The sequence below is a fragment of the Vombatus ursinus genome, unplaced genomic scaffold (assembly GCF_900497805.2).
Source record: "Vombatus ursinus unplaced genomic scaffold, bare-nosed wombat genome assembly UNPS02014945.1, whole genome shotgun sequence".
In the NCBI taxonomy this organism is placed as follows: Eukaryota; Metazoa; Chordata; class Mammalia; order Diprotodontia; family Vombatidae; genus Vombatus; species Vombatus ursinus.
In genome coordinates this window covers 3,249,878-3,272,231 of record NW_020954723.1, presented here as the reverse complement: position 1 = coordinate 3,272,231, position 22,354 = coordinate 3,249,878, and the positions used below count along the sequence as shown (strand labels likewise).

The following is a 22,354-nucleotide window of genomic DNA, read 5'->3' as shown; positions in this document are numbered from 1 at the left end:
TATTAACTTTGGGGATCCTTACTAATGGACAATTGAAGCAAAAAAGATGTTTTTTTTCACTTTATTTTAAGAGGTCAAATTTAAGGGGGCAAACAGTCCTGGAGTCAGGAGGACCTGAGTTCAAATCTGGCCTCAGACACTTGACACTTACTAGCTGTGTGACCTTGGGCAAGTCCTTTAACCCCATTGCCTACCAAAAAAAAAAAAAGTCAAATTTAAGAAGGAAAACATTATGTACCCCCAGTGTCTCCAAACTTCTATTGTATAAAGTTCTGCTTTTAAAATAGGATCCCAATGAAACTGGTAGGCAATTCCCAAATCTAAATGAGCTGGTTATCTCATATGGCCTTGATGTCTTTTAAATGCTAAGCCCTTAAGTAGTCACTGTGTTGTCTCCATCTTTAGCAAGGGAAGACTTCATCCTTAAAAATGCTTCCCTCTGAATACCAGAGAATAATTAAACCATTTTGTGTGTGAGAACTCCATGCTCTAAATTATTTGAAAGGAAGTGAATCATATTCATATTGCTCAGTAGGAGGATTTCTTTTCGTCCATTCTTGTGATTCCATTGGCTTAGGATAAGCTCCTTCTACCAGTCCTGATTGGCGGTTCTTTGGCGACTTGTAGTCTTAGGAAGTTGCTTGGGGATTTTTGGGGAAAATGGCCATGTGACACGTTCCAGGGACGTTCGCCTTCCCTGAGAGATAACCTAGCAAAGATGAATTGGTCAGTAAAACTCAAGAACAACATCAGTAGTCTGCTTCATGCAGTCCAGCACTGCGCAATGAGACGGCATGAAGCCTGTGGGGATTCTGGTCAGGGACCATGAAAGGGGGCTGCAGCCAGAGTGATTTTTGATAAATAGAGCCTGAAGTCAACAGGCTCTCTGTCCCAGCCTATCTGAACCACAGCAGAGAACAAAACCAGTTCTAAGTAGGTGACTCTCCTAGGAGAGGAAATAGGGCAAAGAGGCACTTCAGGGGGCATGAAACTGGTCTCCTCATCAGTATTCAGGTGGGGCTTGTCAGGGCTGCCCCAGGGGACAAAGTCAGCTCTTGGTGGATGCACAGGGAGAGATGGCACTAAGATGGGGCTTCACCTAGAGCCTCCAGGAGACAAAGGGAGAAACAAGAGAGTGAGAATTCATACTTTTGTATGAATTGATAGAGAGTGAAGTAGGCAGAGTTAGAATAATTTATGTAATGATTAAAATGTTGTAAAGAAAAACAACTTTGGAAGATTTAAGAACTCTGATCAATGCAGTGACCAACCATGATGCCAAAAGACTGGTGTTAATCATGCTTCCCACCTTTTGAGGGAGAGGTGTTAGATTAGAGGTGCAGAGGGAGACATATGTTTTCTGACTTGGCCAATGGTTCGATTTGGTTTGCTCGGCAAAACTTACTTTTTAGAAGAGAGAACTTGGAGGAGGAGGAAGAAAGTTGATGGTTAGTGATAGTGAGGCTAAAAAAAGAAAATAAATAAAATAGCAATGAAACATGTAAAAAATACACAAAAGAGAACAGAGGGAAATTCAGAAGGGGATACAGAACAGGTAAGTTGTTTCTTCTAGGATGGAAGGGTTATTCCCTTTTATTGTTTCGTTAGGTGATCCACATGTTTGCTGCTAAAGAGTCTTTAAAAGGCTTTTAGCTGGGGCAGCTAGGTGTTCCAGTGGATAGAGCACTGACCCTGGAGTCAGGAGGACCTGAGTTCAAATCCAGTCTCAGACAAGACACTTGACACTTACTAACTGTGTGACCCTGGGCAAGTCACTTAACCCCAATTGCCTCACAAAAAAAAAAATTTAAAAAAAAATAAAAAGCATTTAGCTACCAAAAGGAATCAATAGAACTTGAAGAACTGGATATGTTGTCTTTTCCAGTGATAAGTAGAGCCTCTCTAATTTTTCATCTTCTCCTTCACTACGAGCCCTTACTGTGCCCAGAATGGAAGCAATAGAGGAGATGCCTAGTCTCACCTCCTTTACTGTCCATCTGTGTCTTGCTGTCTCCAGAGGGATTGTGGGGGCAGCCTTCCTGACTCCATTAACAGGCTGGAGCCATACTCACTTTCAAAGTTCAGAAGCAATGGTAGCATCCTTTTAACATTTCCTGTATACAAGTTGGTTTCTGGTAGCTGGTTTTACCTTATTTCAACCTGAGGGTGGCAGCGTAATAGCCTTCCTTACATAGGGTCAATTATAACTATACAACAGGGTTCTGGTTTTTTTTTTTAATTTCTTTTTTCTTTTCTTTTTTTTTTTTTGCTCAGGCAATTGGGGTTAAGTGACTTGCCCAGGGTCACACAGCTAGTAAGTTTGGTCTGAGGCCGGATTTGAACTCAGGTCCTCTTGACTTCAGGGCCGGTGCTCTATCTACTGCACCACCCAGCTGCCCCAGGGTTCTGTTTATAACTGGGAATGACTTATTAGGCACTCTAGTCAATTTCCATACTTTTCATCACCAGCAGAAACATAGCAGCTACTTTGATACATTCCAGTGGTATGTTAGAGACAGCTTGTAATGTGTCAGGAGAGCTGATTGTTAAATTTTCAGTGAAAGCATTTATGCTTCAGGAATCAGCAAATTCTACAAATTAGAGCTTCAGTTATTTATTTACTTGTTTTGTATTGTCTGGATTTTAGAAAGCAATGGAGAAAATGTTAATGCAGAGTAAACTTAAAAGTGTGTGTGTGTGGGGGTGTATATGGTATATAAACTTAAAAGTGTGGTATAAATATATATGTATATATATGTATAAACTTTATGTGTGTGTGAAGTGTGTGTGTATGTGGTGCATAAACTTAAAGTGTGGTATAAATATATATGTATATATATAAACTTCAATGTGGCATATATACAGACATATATGCGAACTCAAAAGTGTGTTGTGTGCATGTGTATGTATACGTGTGTGTGTGTAAACTTAAAAGTTTCTGTGTTTTTTGTGTATTTTGTGTATAATTATTATTATTATTATTATTATTTTTGGAGAGCCAGTTGTTGAATATTTGCTAGCATACCTATGACACATACGTTTTTCATATTGAGAAACAAGACCACAAAATCCACAGCAAAATCCCAGATAACTTCAACAAACTTTTATTATATACCTAGTGTGTTTAGAATCCTCTGTTAGGCCCTGGGGTGAACTAGAAAGTTTATGCAAAATATGCTTAGTGATAGACCCTTACTGTTTTTCTTCACTGATTCCTCCTGACTCCAAGGGCCAGCTGGCCAAGGTATGGCCTTATCATTTCACTTTCTATTTATCCAAGGTAAGGAAGCCCAACAGAACCAGTGTGGTATAGCAGAAAGAGTACTGGCTCTAGAATCAGAGGATCTGGGTTCAAATTCTGGCTCTGAAGTTTATTACTTGTGTGACCTTGGGTAAGTCACTAAACCTTACTTTTTTTTTATCTGTGAAATGAGTAGATTAAATAGCCTCTGAGGTCTTTTCCAACTCCTCCCAACCTTTTTTTTTTTTTTTAAACTAGTTCTTCTTATTCCTTTTAGGAAATACGGTAGCTAGTCATGGGCCTGAATCCATAGTGAGGTAAGGGAAAGAGAATAAGCATTTATATAGCTCCTACCATGTGGCAGGCAGCACTGTGTTAAGCACTTTTTATAAGTATTATCTTATTTGATCCTTGTGACAACCTTGAAAGGTAGGTGCTATTAATATTCCCATTTTGTAATTGAGGAAACTGAGGCAAACAGAGGAGCAGTGACTTGCCCAGGGTCACACAGTAAGTGTCTGAGGCCCGATTTGAACTAACATCTTCCTGACTCCAGCCCCAGTGCTTATCTACTGTGCCACCCACAGCCAGAGCTGATTGGTGTGGAAGCTTTGACTTGCTCCATTTCTGACCTACTCTGGTTTGCCCCTCCTTACGTAGCCTGGTGGACCTCTACTTTTAGGGGCTAACCATTTTGGTTCTAGACTTGGTGTGTGTGTCTGCCTCTCTTTAGCTCCATGGCAGCTCAGAACTCCTGAGCTCAGTCTCTCTACCAGCCTCAGCCTCTCCCAGTGGAAGAGATTAAAGAAATGCATCACCATTCCCGGCCCTTTCTACTCTTAATTTTATGTTCCCATGAACTGTTCTTTATGAAATTCTTACTTCTAGAAGGCAATGCAGCTCTCAAATTAATCCTCTATCAGGGCTCCCTGTTTCCTGCTTCCCTATAAATCACTAAAGTATTCTTTATCAAACGAGTCTAAGAAATTCCTTACTAATATTAGCTAAAATTAATAATGATTTTACTATATTAGATGCTTGAAGTGACCTCAGGGGAGGGTGAGTATTATTTTCATTTTGCCAATGGGAAAACTGAGGCTTGGGCACATTTAGTGTTAGGCAGTGTTAGTTGCTAGGAAAGTAGCGGTGTCGGTTAGGCCTTCTGACTCAGAATCATAGAATTTAAGTTGGAAAAGGACCTTTCATATCATTAAGTCCAACCTCCAAATTATACAGCTGAGAAAACTGAGGTTCAGAGGTATTTGCTGAAGATTATATAGCTAGTTAATGTCAGCACTGAGACTGAGACCAAAGTCTTCAAATCTACTTTTCTTTCCCTTATACCATATAACCTCTTAGGCTAATATTAGGAAATTCTATCTACTTAGTATATAGTAATTTTTATTTCTGGTATTCTCAAACCATTTCTAAGATTGATGGGAGAGATGATCATGCAGGCATCATATCAGAGAAACAACAGTCCTAGGCTATCTTAGGAAGGCGTTATATTCATGAGACTCACCCTGTTCTTAGCCAACCAGAAGATTCCAGGTGTAGCGATAGCTCACAAGATGTCCAGGAGGAGGGAAGGCACAGACATGCTTATGGTTCTCCAAGGCCAGCTTCCCTGGGCTTGGCATCCCAGGGATGCACAAAATGATATGCCAAAATCAGAGAAGTTTGGCTACTGGTGGCTTACAGGAGTGCTGATAAAATTCACAGTTCTTGGCCTTCCACATCGCCCATTCAGGGTGCTGACAGATTGGCTCATACTGCAGAGCTCAAATTACTGAAAACTCCAGAGCTTCTCAGCCCCTAGAAACCTTGAGACAAAGCTGTTCTTAGACTTGCCTCCTCATTTCCCAGTTTCACCTGCAAGATGTCTTATTTCTCTATCCCTGATGACATAATCTCCACAGGGAGGGTTCCTCTTCTATCTGGACCAAGTGACAGCAAGCGGTACTAACAAACCCTTCACCATATTTACCTTTAATCCTCTGGGTCAATCTATTTAATAATCTCTGAGTCAATCTATTTTTAAAGTTTTTATTTATATACTTTTTCTTATATCACCATAGTATCCCATGTATTCCTCTTCCCTCCCACCAAGAGCCATCACATATGAAAAATAGTATTTTTTTCAGAAGAAAATAAGTAAATACAACTTATCAATACATTGAAAAAGTCCAAAAACATGTGCAATGTGTGAAGACTTGTAGACCTGCTACCTCCATGAAGGGATAGATTGGGCATATCTTCTCATATCTCTTTATTTGAGTTCCACTTAATCTTTTATAATTTTATTACATTTGCTTTTGATTTTGTGATGTCTCCACTTTTTCCTTTAACATTGTTGTAGCTATTGTGTGTATTGTTTTCTTGTCTCTGCTTTCTTCACTCTGCATCAGTTCAAATAGATCTTTCCATGCTTTTCTGTATTAATCACATACATCATTTCTATTAGTACAGTAATATTACATTCATGTACCACAATTGGTTTAGCCATTCTTCAATTGATGGGCATCAATTTTGTTTCCAATTCTTAGCTATCACAAAAAAGTGCTACTTTAAATATTTTGGAGTATATGGGGACATTTTTCTTATCTATGGCTTCCTTGGGGTAGAAGTCCAGTAATGGAGTCTTCTGGTTCAAAGGGTAAGGAAATTTTAGTCACTTTATTTGCATAAATCCAAATTGCTTTCCAAAATGGTTGTACCATTTTACAGCTCCACCAACAATGTAGTAGTATGCTTGTCTTTCTATAATCTCTCCAACAATATCTGTTGCCATTTTTTGGTCATTTTTTTGCCAATTTGCGAAGTGTGAAATTAAACTTCAGGATTTTTTTTTAAAATTTGTATTTCTCTTTTCTTTCTTCTTTCCTTTCTTCCTTTCTACCTTCCTTCCTTCCTTTCTTTAAGGCAATCAGAGTTAAGTGACTTACCCAGGGTTACACAGCTAGTGAGTATCATGTCTGAGGCTGGATTTTAACTCAGGTCCTCCTGACTCTAGGGCCGGTAATCTATCCATTGCACCAATGTAGCTGGCCCATAAATTTGTATTTCTCTTAATAGTGATTTGAATCATTTCTTAATGTGGTTGTGAATACTTTATAGTTCTTTTGAGAACTGTTTGTTTATATTCTCTGACTATATCTATTGGGGAATGGATATCAGTCATAGATGTGTGTGTGTGTGTGTGTGTGTGTGTGTGTATGTGTATGTGTAGAATACATATTTATTATTTGTTTCAAGATCTTGGACACTAAGTCCTTATTGGAGGAATTTGATAACAAAGATTTTTTTTCTCCCATTTACCACTTCCTTTCTTATTCTAGATTCAATAATGTTATATGTGTAGAAGCTTTTCAGTTTCAGGGAATCAAAGTTATCTATTTTATCTTTTGTAATTACTTTTAACTCTTGTTTGGTTAAGAATACATCTCTTACCCATAGCTATGAGAGTTGTTTGATCTGTATCTTTTATGATGTTTTATAGTATGATTTTTAATATTAAGGTCATGTATCTGTTTAGAGTGTATTATGGAGTGTGAAATAAGGTGTTGGTCTATGCCTAATTTCTGCCAGATTGCTTTCTAGTTTTTCCAGTAGTTTTTTTTTTTAAAAAATCAAATTAGGAGTTTTTCCTAGATAATTTATGTTTTCCAGTTTATCAAACACTGGGTTGAGTTCTATTATTTCTGAGTATCCTTTATCTCGATTAATCTATTAATCTATCTCTGTTCATTAACGAATACTGGATGATTTTTATGACTACTGCTTTATAATACACTTTTAAATCTGGAAGTGCTATTTCTTCTTCATTCTTACTTGTTTTCATCATTTCCTTTAATATTCTAGATCTTCTGTTTTTCCAAATGAGTTTTATTATTTTATCAAGTTCTGTTAAGTATCCCTTTGGTAATTTGATTGATATAGCATTAAAAGTATAAATTAATTTTGTTAACATTGTCATTTTTAGTATATTGTCTCAGCCTAACCATGATTACCAAATATTTCTCCAGCTATTTAGGTTGTTGTTTATTTCTTTAAGGAATACTTTGTAATTGAATCTATGTAAGTCCTTTGTGTGCTTTGGGAGGTTGTTCTCCAGATATTTTATACATTTTGTTGTTATTTGGAATGAGATTTCCCTTCTCTTATTGCTTCTTGTGTTTTGTTACTGCTATACAGAAATGCTATTGTTTTCCGAGGTTTTATTTTGTAGCCTGTGACTTTGCTGAAGCTATTGTTTTAGTCATTATTTTTGCCAGTTCCTTGGAGTTTTCTAAGGAAACCATCACATTAGCAAACAGGAATAATTTTTATCTCTTCTTTACTTATATTTATTCCTTTAATTCCTTTCTCTTATTTTTGCTCATTGCTATTACTAGTATTTCTAAGACTATATCAAATAATAATGAGGAGAGTGGGCATCCTTGTTTCACTCCTATATTTATTGGAAAAGGTTCTAGTGTATCCCTTTGCATATGATACTCGCTTTTGGTTTTAGATAGATGCTTTTGGTGATATTAGAAAAAGGTCCCTCTATGCTTGTACTCTGTAGAATTCTTAGCGTAAAAATGTTTTATTCTGCCAGAGGTCTTTTCTGCATCCATTGAGATGATTATGTGGTTTTGAATGTTTTAGTTTTTAATATGATTAATTATGTTGATAGTCTTTGTAATGTTGAACCATCCTTGCATCCCTGGCATAAATCCCACTTGATCATAATGAATGATTTCTTGGATAAATTGATGTGGTCTATTTAATAGGATTTTGTTCAAAATTTTTGAGTCAGTGTTCATTGATGATGTTGGCCTATTGTTTTTTCCCCCCTGTGTTTTATTTTTCTCTGATTTAGGTATTAGGATGATATTTGTCTTATAAAAAGATTTTGGTGGGGTTCTTTCTCAGTTTTTGAGAATAATTTGTGAAGTGTGAATACCAACTATTCTTTAAAAGTTTGATAGAGGGGCAGGTAGGTGGCGCAGTAGATAGAGCACCAGCCCTGAAGTCAGGAGGACCTGAGTTCAAATCTGGCCTCTGACCAAACACTTGACACTTACTAGCTGTGTGAACCTGGGCAAGTCGCTTAACCCCAATTGCCTAAAAAGAAAAGAAGAGAAAAGAAAAGAGAAGAGAGAAAAAAAGGTTTGATAGAATTCTTTCATCAGTATCAATATTTTTTTCCTTTGGTTGTTCCTTTATAGTTAAATCAGTTTACTTTTCTGAGATCAAGTTATGTAAAATCTCCATCAGGTTGTCTCATAGTTTGAGTATGTTATATTTTTGAAGATATTCCTCTATTTTGTGTTCTCAGTTTTATTAGTATATACCTATGTATAATATGTTCTGATTATTGTTTTTATTTCTTCTGATTTTGCTGTAATTTTACCTTGTTTGTATTTTATTGATTTTCTACTCTCTTCTTTTTAGTCAGATTAACTAAGTCTATCAATTTCTTTAGTCTTTTCGAAGAACCACCTGTGAGTTTTATCATTTTTGTAGAGTTTTTTGTTTCCAATTTATGTTTCCCCTCTAATTTTTAATCTCTTCTGCTTATTTTAGGTTTGTTTATTTTCTATCTTTAAATGCATATTTAGTTCATTAATCTTCGCATTTTTATTTTATTTTATTTTTCTATTTTTATTTTGAGTTCCAAATTCTCTCCCTCTCTTCATCACTCCTCCACCCATTGACAAAGGCAATAAATACGATACCCATTTTACATATGAAATCATACAAAACATTTCCAAAAATCTATGTTACAAAAAACAAAAACAAAACAAAAACCAAGAAAAATGAAGATAGAGAAAAAATGTTTCACTTTTTCTATTTTGTTAATGTGTGATATGATTTTGCCCCAAATACTGTACTAGCTGCATTCCAGAAATTTTGGTATGTTGTCTCATCACTACCATTTTTTTTACATAGTTATTGTTTCTATGATTTGTTCTTTGACGTTATTCATTATTTAACATTTCATTGTTAAGTCTGCATTTGGCTGTGTAACTTTCATTTATGAGCCTTGAAATAATGTCTATTCTTATTGCATTATGGTCTAAAAGGATATGTTGACTATTCCTGCCCTTTTACATTTGTTTGCAATATCTCTGTGCCTTACGTCATGGTTAATGCTTGTAAAAGTTTCCTTTGGTGTAGAGAAATATGTATATTCTTTTGCTGTTCCATTTAGAAGGCACTATAAGTCTTCCTCCAGAAATTTGTCCAGTTCCATATTTTCCCTTGTGATTATTTTCCTGTTAGACTTATCAAAAAATAGAGATATATTGAAGAATCTTGTCACCACAATATCTACTTGAAGCTCAAATAAAATTTCCTTAATGAATTTAGATGTTAAGGCATTTGGAGCATATAAGTTTTATTACTGATATTGATTTGTTTTCTGTGGTTCCTTTTAGCATAATGTAATTTCCTTGTTTATCCCTTTTTATTTTTTGAATATTTGTTTTTGCTTTGATAGATGATGACAACTCTTGCTTTTTTGGAATCACTTGATTCATAGTAAATTTTTTTTCCCATTACCTCAGTTATATTTTGTGTATGTCTTATTTTTTAAATATGTTTCTTGTAAGCAGCAGATCGTAAGGTTTTGCTTTCTTACCCAATCACTCTTTTTCATTTTATTGGATTGTGTAATCCATTTACATTTGAAGTTATAAGAGTTAAGTTTATATTTTCCTCCATTTTTAATGTTGAATTTCCATCTTTTGTCCTATATGGTTAAGCTTAGATTTCTAGAATAGGCTACCCTGGGACTATGTTCTGAGCTCCTGTGCTCTTTGGAACACAATATTCCATTGCCTCCTTCTTTTTCTAGTGGGTGCTGAATATTCTTGTTTTATTTAAATGCCCATTGTATTTGAAGGTCTTTCTCCTGATGGCTTGCAGAATTTGTTTCTGAATCGTTAAATTTAATCACTGTGTGTCTTGGAGTTTGCAGCCTTGGGCTTTTTGTTTTTTTGAGGCAATCTATACATTCTTTCAATTGGAATTTCATTTTCTGTGTTCAGAAGTTCTGGGCAGTTCTCTTCTGTTATTTTCTTTATTATACTGTTAAGGTTTTTTGTCCTGTTGTGTTCTTCTGGGAGACATATAATCTTAAGGTTGCCTCTCCATGTACTGTCTTTGAGATCCGTATGTTTTGCTTACATAGTGAGCATATTTTCTTTTAATGTTATTATTTTTTTGCCTCTCCTCTTCTAGATTGCCCCTACTTCTGTTTTTTTCTTAATGTACTATTCTCTTTTTTATTTCTTTGGTGAGGCTTGCCATTTAAGATTCAAGTTTTTCTATTCTGCTCATTATTTTTGCTCTGCAGGCCATAAATTCTGTTCTCATAATTTTCATTTCTCTTTTAAACCACTCAGGAACAGTGTATTGTAGTTCCATGTTCTCAAATTCCACAGGGTCCTCTTTCTCATCAAGTGTTGAATTATTTTCCTTTATTTTGCAGTATTTATTCATAGATGCCTGATCATATTTACTAGATTGGGAGACTGTATTTCCTCCTGTTGTTACTGTTTTGCTTATGTTCAAGATCTTTGAGTTTTCTGCTTCCTGAAACCTTTGGTACTTTCATTCTCCCTCCTTCCCCTTTATTTTCCTTATCACTTACTTCCTGATTGTGGTTTAGGGGGCTGAATCTCAAAGCATCTCAGCTTCCTCCCCCACTGGCCAATCAGTGTTCACCACCATAGGTCTTTGCCCCAGATGACTTTTGAGTGGTTGACCCCAGCTGAATGCTGTGCTGGTGACCTGTCCCACTCCCTCTGTTCCTCAGTTCTCTGACCCGTAGCTGGCATTTCAGAGCCTATTTTCCTTGGCACCATGTATTCTGAACCTTGCAGCACTGATGCTTCTGGGTTGCTGTCCCTGGAAGGCTTTTGCTCCTGTGGCCAAGTTGGCTGTCAAGGCCTGAGCAAACTTCTGCAACCTGGGAGATAGGGTCTATGAGGCACTGGAAAGAGGTGGGTGGAGGGGGCTGGGGTGTGAGAGTGAGTTTTTATTTAAGCCTGTGTCATGTCCTTGGGTCTGCCGGTGCAGCCTTGCTGCCAGCATTGTTGGAAATGGAGAGGGTTGCTGAGTGAGGTCAAGGTTAATGAGGATCAGTTCCTGGGTTGTTGTTTTTTAAACCTTTTTTTCGATTCTGAGCATCTTAGACCATGGAAATGGCTGAAACTGCCTGATCTTTCATGCATAATTACTGTTTTAAAGGATTTTGAGAGGTTGTAGAGATAGAGAAAATGTTTAATCCACCATCTTGATGCTCAGGTGACCTAGACCCCCAAGTAAATCTATTTAATAAGCTTCATATCTTGCAGACATACTGTATTTCCTTTTGTTATGAGACAGTCTAATCTGTCTTTGGTGCCCCTCCCTCTCCAACATTTCAAGACTCTTAGAAGCAAAGCAACCGTGATAACTTTGTAATCACTCTGCTACATAAATGTGGCATCTCATCATTAAATTGCCACTACAGCTTCTAGGTCCTTTTTCCTTTGGATCTGATCCATAGCACACAGTTCTATAAAACACTTGCTGGGACCTAGAATCTAACCCAGAATCTCGGATTGGTTTGCTCTTCCCATCGTATCAGTTGGTGACTTAACTTTGTTTCCTGCCTCCTGGTGTGATGTAAGTCATGGCTAGTGCCCAATGATGATTAGTACAAATAATGTGGAGGGGTCACATTGTTCAGATTTATACTGCATATTTTGAATGGGTTGGACAAATAATTATAACTTCTAGTAGTATGGATGTGAAAACATGAGACCACTTCACAAGATTTATTATTTGTACCAGTCAGGACCCAGCTATTAACAAAGGCACAAGTGTGATATTAGTAGAAGTTTTGGACTAGTTATTTTACTAGCTCTGTAACCTTGGTCATCTCTTAAACTCTCAGTGACTTAGTATCCTCAATTATAAAATGTAGATGTTAGATGAATAAAGTCCCTCCCCACTCTAAATCTTTGATCCTATTATGCCTTGCAGCTTCAACATTCCATCATATATTAGAAAGAGCACTGAATTTAAAGTAAAGGATTCTGGATTCAAATCCTCCCTTATTGTATGATCTTGAGCAAATCATCTCACCTATCAAAGTCTCAGTTTTTCATCTTTTGGGAACCTTCTAGCTCCAGATCCTATAACTAATATAGTTTATAGGTACGGTCCTTCAGTCTTAGGAGAAATTTTTTTTTTAAAATCAGGACAACAGAATATATTGTTACAGGATCTCTCTTCCTCACCAATAAGGAGACCTACCCAAGTTTTCTCTAACTGGTCTAACTTCTTTTATCTGGTCTTCAGCTGGGACTGGAAGTGTACTTACAGCATCTTTTATAACTTGAAGGATGAGGGGGTGGGTAAGGGGAAGAAAGGCACCTATCCTTCTTAGTTGGTCTTGTGATTTGGACCTAAACAACTTCTAAAGACTTAAAATAGACAAGTGGATCCAGGATCAAAGCTGCCAGAAAGAATACCACTATACTTTTTCAGAGGTTCCCAAAGTGGGTGATACTGCACCGTGGAGGGTGCTAGAATGATGAGGGGGGTGGTATTAGCCTTGGGTGCGATTGGGGGACCATTGACTAAAAATAAGAGGGTGTTGGAAGCATAAGGAAGGAAGAGAAGAGAAGAAAATTTTGAAAAACCATTCATATGGGTTTCGTCTGTTGTGTAACAGAGTTAAAATTGTAGTGGTTACATTATTTTCCAAATAAACACACAAAATGCAAGTTATCAGTGGTCAAGTCTGCAGACAGGTCTTAACAAGCGAGTATTAGCAGGTGAGTGTGTCACCCACTGTTGAAAAGTCCAGCATGCATTGGCAGGAATATGTGCATGTAATGATTTGTTTACAATATGATACTATACGGTTACATGATGCAATATTGCATCATCAAAATTTTAATGGAGGAAAAACACCACTAATTTACAACAAATTATTAAATTTAAGATGCATTATGCATTTTTTAAAAAGACACAAATTTCAACAACAAAAAAAAAACTGTTGAAGGGCTAAAGAAAGTAGATTTCCAGGGGGTGCTGAGTAATTTCTTTTTTAAAGGATGTAGTAGGTCAAATAAGTTTGGGAACCTCTGCTATAGAAGTATCAGCTTTATTTAGAGTGAGGTTAAGAGTGATATTTAAGATTCTTTCCTAGATTTGAAAATACTCTTCAGTCTGGATATCTTTCTCCTAGGCACTACATTCTCTTCAAGGTGAATCTTGAGAGTATCCTAGAGTAAGAGTTGAAGAGTGATCATAGAAATAGAATCAGAATGAAAATGGTGAAAGGAAAAGATTGAGAGGGATAGAATAGCATCTAGAATAGAATTTCCTCTCTCCTTCCTCCTTCCCTTTACGCACAGTTACATCCTAAAACTGATCATAATGGATAAGTAGCCAAGAGAGTAAGGGATGTATTATACAACCCATCCAAATTCTATCACTCCTGTAGTTCAAGTAGCCTAAGATAACCATCTAAAAATAATTTTGTTGCAATTTGTCCTCTGAAAAACTGAGAAAAAAATTGGAAATGTCCTCTATGAAAGTATAAAGGCTTTCCATTGTGTACTAGCGTATGAGAATATTTGCTTCTTATAGTGTGACTTGTTATTATAGAATTGCTTTAGAACTGGAGAGGATTCAGTGATTAGTTTAATCAGAGCCTCTTAGTGCTAATGCATGTATGTAGTAAGAAAAGTGTTAAGGAAAGGTAAACCCTAAAACACTAGCTTTATTTTATCATATTCAATACTGTAATAGCATGAGAAATTATTAGTTTACGAAGACAATTTAATATACCAACCGCTGAAAATAATTTTGAGCTTTGAAAATGTGATGGGATTTGACCTTGTTGAGAATAGCTAGTGACATTTATTATCAAGGTTTCTGGGATGGAAAGCACAGAACATGAAGTTGTTGATAGCCAGAAAAAGATTGTGGTTTGTAGTGCAGCTTTGTGGACCTTAAGGAAGCCATGCAACTGAGCTGACTGGGCAGTCTGTAGAATTATGTTATCTAATCACTTTTTAAAGAAAATTATTTTATTTTCATCATGTACTTAACGAATACAAGATAAAATGGGCATTTCCATAAGCATCTAGGTGGCTCAGGCAATGGAATGTTGGACTTGGAGTCAGAAAGATCTGAGTTCAAATCATGTCCCAGACTCTTCTTAGCTGAGTGGCCCTGGGCTGGTCACTTAATCTCTAGTAAATTGGTATAATAATAGCACCTACCTCATCAGGTTGTTGTGTGAGGGTCAAATGAGATAACACATATGATGTGCTTTGCAAATTAAAGCACTATATAAATGCTACATTTTATACATAATATAATAGAAGAGAATTATACATGGAATTGTCGATTTCTGTTTTGTGTAACTTGCTTCTCTTTTAATAAATAATAAATTTAATATATAACTTTAAAAATTTTTCTTGTCTATAATTCTTTCTGATCTTCCTTCTGTTCCTTTCTGTTCAATGGAAAAAAAAAGATGCTTCATTGATCTCCATCTTTCTTTTACTTTTTTTTTTTGCTAACCTATACCTATTCTTCCTTTCTTTTGCACCCAAGTGTTGAAAAGAAAAAAGAAAACAGAAAACAAAGTCTTTGCATAGTCAAGCAAAACAAAGTGCAACATTGGCCATGTTTGCAAATGAATGTCTTATTCTGTATCTTAGGTCCATCTCCTATCTATCATGAGGTTAAGTAGCACAATTCATCATCAGTCCTCTAGAATTGTAGTTGTTGATGGAATGGTCAGAAGGCCAGTGTCACTAGATTGAAGAGTATGTGTCGGGTAATAAGATATACGAAGACTGGAAAAAGTAGGAGGGGGCTGGATTATTGAGGACTTTGAAAGCCAAACAGAGCATTTTTTATTTGATCCTAAGGGCAAAAGGAAGCCACTGGAGTTTATTGAAGGATGGGGGGGAGGTGGTAGTGTGTGTGACATGATCAGACCTGCTTCAGGAAGATCACTTTAGTGGCTGAATAGAGGATGGATTGAAGTAGGGAAAGACTAGAGGCAGGCACACCTACCAGCAGGCTAATGAAAGAATGAAGGTGTGAGGTGATGAAGGCCTGTACCAGAGAAGTGGCAGTGTCAGAAGAGAGATGTATTGGAGAGATATTGCAAAGGTAAAATTGAGAAGGCCTTTGTAACAGATTGGATATGTGGAGTGAGATAGTGAGCAGTCAAAAATGACTTCTAGTTGGGGGGACAGGGTTCAGGGGGAAAGATAATGAATTTCATTTTGGATGTGTCAGTATCTATTGGATGTCTAGTTTGAAATGTCTGAATGGTAGTTGGAGATAACAGATTGGAAGTCAGCAGAGAATTTGGGGCAGGACAGGTAGATTTGAGAATCATGAGTATAGAGATGGTAATTAAATCCATAGGAGCTGATGAGATCATCAAGTGAAGTAGTACAGAGGGAGAAGAGAAGAGGGCCCCGGACAGAACCCTGAGGAGCATCTATGGTTAGAGAGTGTGATCTGAAAGAAGATTTGGCAGAGTAGACAAAGGAGTGGTCAGATAGGTAGGAGGAGAGTCAGGAGAGTGGTGTCTTGAAAACCTAGAGAGAAGGGTTTCAAGGAGGAGTGCCTGATCAACAGTGTCAGAGGCTGCAGAGAGATCAAGGAGAATGAGGTTAGAGAAAAGGCCTTTGGATTTGACAACTAAGAGATCATTAGTAACTTTGGAGAGAGCAGTTTTGGTAGAATGATAAGGTTGGAAACAAGGTTGTAAGGAGTTAAGAAGAGAGTAGGAGGAGAGATGAAGGCATCTGTTGTAGGCAGCCTTTTTGAGGGGTTCAACTTCAAAAGACAGAAGAGAAATAGGATGATCATTAGTGGGGATGGAAGGATCAAATTAGGGCTTTTTTCAAGACAAGGGAAACATGCGATTGTTTGTAGGCAGAAGGGAATGGACCAGCAGACAGGGAGAGACTGAAAATAAGTGAGAGTGGGGAAGTTGGAGGCAGCAATCTTTTGGAGGAGACAGGATGGCATAAGATCACTTAAACAAGTAGAGGGGTTAAGGAGTAAGGCTACTTCATTATTTGAGATGGAGTGAAGGAGGAGAAAGTAGCAGAAAGCACCTGAGAGATAGGAGATGAGGAAGAGAAGAAGAGAGAGTTCATAGTAAGTGGCCTCAGTTTTTTTTTTCTGTAAAATATGAGGCAAGTTTTTTAGTTAAGAGAGTGGGGGAGAGGGGGAACCATGGGAGGTTTGAGGAAGGATGAGAAGGTTTGGACGAATTGCTTTGGAGAGGGGGATGGTCCTTGATAAGGAAGGTATAGTAGGATTGCCTAGCAGCGGTGAAGGCCCAGTTGGATTATGTAGCATAAATTTGAGGTGGACCCAGTCAGAACAGTTGTGTGATTGCACAGTCTGCTAGTGGGTCTGCCTCTCTCAAGTCTCTCCTTACCCCAAAGCATTCTCCATTCAGTCACTGAAATAATTTTTCTAAAGTGAAGGTCTGTTCGTGTCACCCACTTCCCTGTTCAGTAAACTCCAACAGCTTCCAGTCACTTCTAGTATCAAATACAAAATCCTCTCTTTGCATTTACAATCCTTCATAACTTAGCCCCCTTCTACCTTTCCAGTCTTCTTATACGTTATTCCCTGACACATACTCTTCAATCTAGTGACATAGGCCTCTGGCTGTTCCACAAACAAGATACTCCATCTCTTGACTCTGGGCATTTTCTCTGACTTTTTCTCATACCTAGATCTTCAACTCTAATGATTTCCATGGCTTCCTCTAACTCCCAATTAAAATCCTTTTTTTTTACTGGAAGCCTTTTCTAGCCCTTCATAATTGTAGTACTTAAAGGTTCTTTCTGTTAATTATTTCCTATTTATCTATATAGCTTTTTATCTAAATACCTGTATAGCTGGTTTGTATATATTTGTTTGCTTATTGTCTCCCCGTTAGATTGTAAGTTCCTTCAAAGCAGGTTCTTTTACCTTTTTTGTACAAACCAAGTGCTTGGCACAATGCCTAGCACATGGTAGGTGCCCAATAAATGTTTATATTTGGATAGATTGATTCCTTTGGTCTACTATTACTGGGCTAAAGGATATGTAAAGTTTAGTAACTTGGCGACATAATTCCAAACTGCTTTCTAGAATAACTGGACTGATTTACAGTGCCACTAATAGTGCATTAGTGTTTCCGTTTTTCCCATGGCCACTTCAGTAATTGATATTTTCTCTTTTTTATCGTCTTTGTCAATCTGCCAAATGTGAAGTAGAACTTCAGAATTGCTTTAATTCTCATTTTTTTTTGTCATGAATAATTTGAAGCATTCTTTCATATGATTGTTAAGAGTTTTCAGTTCTCTTGATGGAAGTTTTTATGCTCTAATCCATGGCCAATCTTTGTCAAGGTACCATGCACTACTGAGAAATATGTATTCTTCTTTCCACTTCTAGTCAATTATTTCCAGAGATTACATCTAACTTTTCTAAAACTGTATTCAGGGCCTAAATTTCCTTATTATTTTTTGTTTGTTTGTTTGTTTGTTTTTTGTTAGATTTGTCTAAGTCTGAAAGGTGGTATATTGAGGTCTCTATTCTAGTTTTACTGTCTGTTTCTGACTTGCATAATGTTTCCTTTAAGTATTTAGATACTATGTCTTTTAGTGTGTATGTGTTAAGTTTTCATTATCAGAGATACCTTTAAGCATAAAAATATTTTTTAAATCTCTTTTATTAAAGTCTAATTTTGCTTTGGCTTTATCTGAGATCTTGATTGCTACCCCTGTTTTTTTTTTAGGTCAACTGAAGCATAATAGATTTTGCTCTTGCCTCTTATTTTAACTTTTTATGAATTATATTTCAAGTGCATTTCTTATAAACATTTTCTAATTCATTTTCATATCCATTTTCATTTTGAGGATGTTTGTCATGTTCACAATTATAATTGTTAATTGTGTGATTTTCTTTATCCTATTTCCTATCCTGTAGTGCTTCCTTTCTTTGCTCCCTGCTTCCCTCTTTTCAAAGAAAGGGTTTTTAGAGGGGAGAGAGGGTTGAGGAGGATCATGATTTTTCAGGCAGTCCAATCATTCTTAGATTCTCTCTCACCTGTTTTCCAGGTTTGTTGTTTTTGATAGTGTATACCTTATGTTATCTTCTGTTTTTTTTTTCCTCATCTTTTTATTTTGTTTTGATATTGATTATTGTCTTGAATTGTTTTCTATTTGGTTCTTTCCAAGTTTCAAAGGATTAAATTCTTGGGTAAGGCTTACCACCATCTGTTCTAAATGATCAGTTCTCCTTTCCCTTTCTACCCTCACTGTTGTTTCCTTTAGCATTGCATTTTATTTCGCATTTAATCTCTTCATGTTACTCTTATAGTCCTCATGGTCAATGCCTTCTTTTCTCAGAGGCTCTGTTTGGACCTGTGGAGTTACAGTTTTCTTCTGGGTTTATCTCTTGGGCTTCTGTCAATTCAAGATGTTTCTCCATTGTATTCAGCATTTTCTTCTCTTTACTCGTATTGCCCCTTCATTCCTTCCTTTTTTCACTTTTTCTTGATATTCTGTATGTTTTAGTTCTCTAAATTAATTTCATTATCATTTTATCTAACTCTTTAAAGTATCCATTTGGTAGTTTGGTATAGCATTAAATTGATAAATTAACTTTGGTAACAATGTCATTTTTATTTTACTGGTATAGCTCATCTTTGATTGCTGAATATTCCCCAGCTATTTAAGTTTTTCTTTATTTCTTTGAGGAGCGTTTCTTAATTGAATTTACACAAGTACTGAGTGTATTTTGGTAGACTGCCAAATATTTTCTATATTTTGTAGTTTTTGAATGGGACTTTCCTTTCTATTATCGTCTCCTGGATTTTGTTATTATACAGAAAGGCTATTGATTTTGTGTGTGTGTGTGTGTGTGTGTGTGTGTGTGTTAATATTGTAGTTTACGATCTTGTTGAAAGTATTTATTTTCTTAGTTTCCTTGATGATTCCTAAGGGTTTTTTAAGTAAACCATCACATAATCAGCAAATAAGGATAGTTTTGTTTCCTTTTTTGCCTATGTTTGTCTTTTTGTTGTCACTAGCATTTCTAGAACTATACGAAATGATAACAGGGAAACCTTAATTTACTCTTTTATTTATTGAGAAAGCTTCTAGTGATTTCCAACAGCCTATAATGCTTACTTTTGGTTTTAGATGGATAATTTGCACACACACACACACACACACACACACACAATTCCTTTATGCATTATAGAGTTCTTAGCGTCAGTGATTGTTGTCTTCTGTCAGTGACTTTTTCTTTTTTTGTTTGTTTGTTTTTTTTAATGAGGCAGTCGGGGTTAAGTGACTTGCCCAAGGTCACATAGCTAGTATGTGTCAAGTATTTGGTCTGAGGCCGGATTTGAACTCAGGACCTTCTGACTTCAGGGCCGGTGCTGTATCCACTGCGGCCTTTTCTTTATCTGTTGAAGTAATCATGTGACTTTTGATGGTTTTGTTTTTAATATGATTATATTGATTATTTTCTTAATTTTGAATTGCTCTTTCATTCCTGATATAAATTGAACTTGATTTTAATTATTTTTTGCATAAATTGATGTGTTTTTTTTGCCAGGATTTTATTTTAAAATTTTCAATTAATATTAAAGATATTAGTCTATAGAGCTCTTTTTTTAGTTTATCCTTAAGATTAAAGCACTTCCAGACCTCAAACTATATTAGTAAGCGTTGTTCTTCAAAATCATATAGTACTGGTTAAAAATAGATCAATGGAAACAACTAGAAAAGGAAGAATCAGAAATAATGGAACTCCATAACCCAATGTTTGATAAATCTGAAAACATCAATTACCTAGAAAGAACTCTTCATTTGATAAGAATTGCTAGGAAAACTAGAAGGCACCCTGAGCAAGTCACTTAACCCCATTGCCCAGCAAAAAAAAAGAAAAAAACCAAAACAACACCAGAAAAAATTTGGATAGAGCACCAGCCCTGGATTCAGGAGGACCTGAGTTCAAATCCTGCATCAGATACATAACATTTACTAGCTGTGTGACCCTGGGCAAATCACTTAACCCCATTGCCCAGCAAAAACAAACAAACAAACAAACACCAGAAAACTAGAAGGCAGTTAGGAAGAAATTATATTTAGGTCAACATTTTATACCATGTTCATATGATAACTTCAAAATGGACATGTGACCTGATCATAACATAAAAAAATTAGAGAAGCAGCAGATCACATGTCTTTCACAGGTATGGAAAGGGATGAATTCTTAATCAAATAAAGGATAGAGGCAATTATAAAAGAAAAACAGGTAATTTTGATTACATGAGATTAAAAAACATGAAGAAAATTCATGCATATCAGATAAAAAAGGAAGTGATTGACTGGGAAAAAATCTTTGTATCAAGTATCTTTGATAAAGGATTGGTATCCAAGATGTATAGACAACTAACAGGTATCTCAGATTAAAAAGTCAAGTCAACAGACATTTGTTAAGTACTTATTATATACCAGGCATTGTACAGAGTGCTGGAGATATACACACAAGTAGAAAGAAAGACAGTTCCTGCCCTCAAGAAGCTTATTACATTCTGATGGGGGAAATACAGCACATAAAAGGCATCTGAAAAGCTGAAGTGTTTGTAGCATTGGGGAGGGGGTGGAATAGAGATGAAGGTGCTGGGCAGGAGGCATGGTAGAGGAGTTGAGTCAGGAGTACATCCTTGAAAGGAATGAACTCACAGATGACCTGGGCATCGTCCTTAATGTGAAGATTCTATAAGGAACCAGCCAGTCAGAGGGAGAGGCCACAGAGATGGAGTGACCTTCTGGGGTGAAGAGGTTTCTGTAGCATGTCAGGGAAAGTCCAGAGGACACTCAGGATTGCAGCCTGGAGAGAAGTGAAAAGAATTCCTAGGTAGAAAAGTGATCAAAGGATATGAATAAGCAGTTCTCAAAAGAAGAATCACCAACTATTAACAGTCCTTGGAAAGAATGTTCCACATCACCAATAATAAGAGAATTGCAAATCAAAACAATTGTGATGTTTCACCTCACCCTGGGAAATTTGCAAAGATGACAAAAGATGGGAATGCTCAATGTTGGAGGGATTGTGGAGAGAGGGACACAGTAATGCATTTTTGGTGGAGTTGTGAATTGGTACAGCAAAAATATGGAAGACAATTTGGAATGATGGAAAGGAAGTGATTACAATATTTATACCCTTTGACCCAAAGATTCTGCTTCTAGAAATATACCTTAAAGGAGATCAGTGACAAAAAGGAAGACTTGATATACACCAAAATATTTATAGCATCTTTTTTTTTTGTAGTAGCAAAGAACTGGAAACAAGGAATATGTTCGTAGATTGGAGAATGGCTAAGTAAAATGATGGCACATGAATGTAATAGAATACTACTGGGATATAAGAAATGGACAGGATGAATATGGAGGAGCATGGGAGGACATAAGCATGATGACCACAGTAATGTCAATGTAGAGAACAACGACAGAGAAATGGAAACTGAATATTGTAAAATTACAATGATTAAGCTTTGTTCCAAAGAAAAAATATGAAAAGACACCTCCACCTGTTTCTTTGCAAAAGTAGAGGTCCATTGATGTGGAATATTGAATACAGCATCAGATTTTTTCTAATATATTTATTTGTTTGTCTGAACTTTTTTTCTTCCTCTTTTCTTTTTCCTTTAATCTAAGAGATGCCCCACTGGAAAGCAGGAAGGAAGATGTGTTAAAATTGTATCTTGTTCTGGTCCCTCTGACCTCCCCTTCAGTATAGTAAATAAGTTTTCAAGTAGCCTGTATAAAGAAGCAATAGCAGGAAGTGAGATTGCAAGAGGGAATCTAGAAGTCACATAGAAACTATCCCAAAGATTAAAGGGGCATAATTTACAAATTGTATTATATAGGAGTTCTTACTTAAGTGGACCCTTCGCAGACCTCTACATAAAGTGATTTTTACAATGTGAATTTGCCTGCAGACATGAGGAAGGGAGGGAGGGAGGGAGGGAGGCAGGAAGGGAGGGAGGCAGGAAGGGAGGGAGGCAGG

The 22,354-nt window shown here is 36.5% G+C and overlaps 1 protein-coding gene across 1 annotated transcript in view; it reads left to right on the top strand.

Annotated features, from left to right (window-relative positions):
* The window catches only part of LOC114030004 (cytochrome c oxidase assembly protein COX16 homolog, mitochondrial-like), a 125,131-nt gene that overhangs the window by 33,746 nt on the left and 69,031 nt on the right, over positions 1-22,354 (top strand). The gene's annotated exons all lie outside the window — the stretch shown is intronic.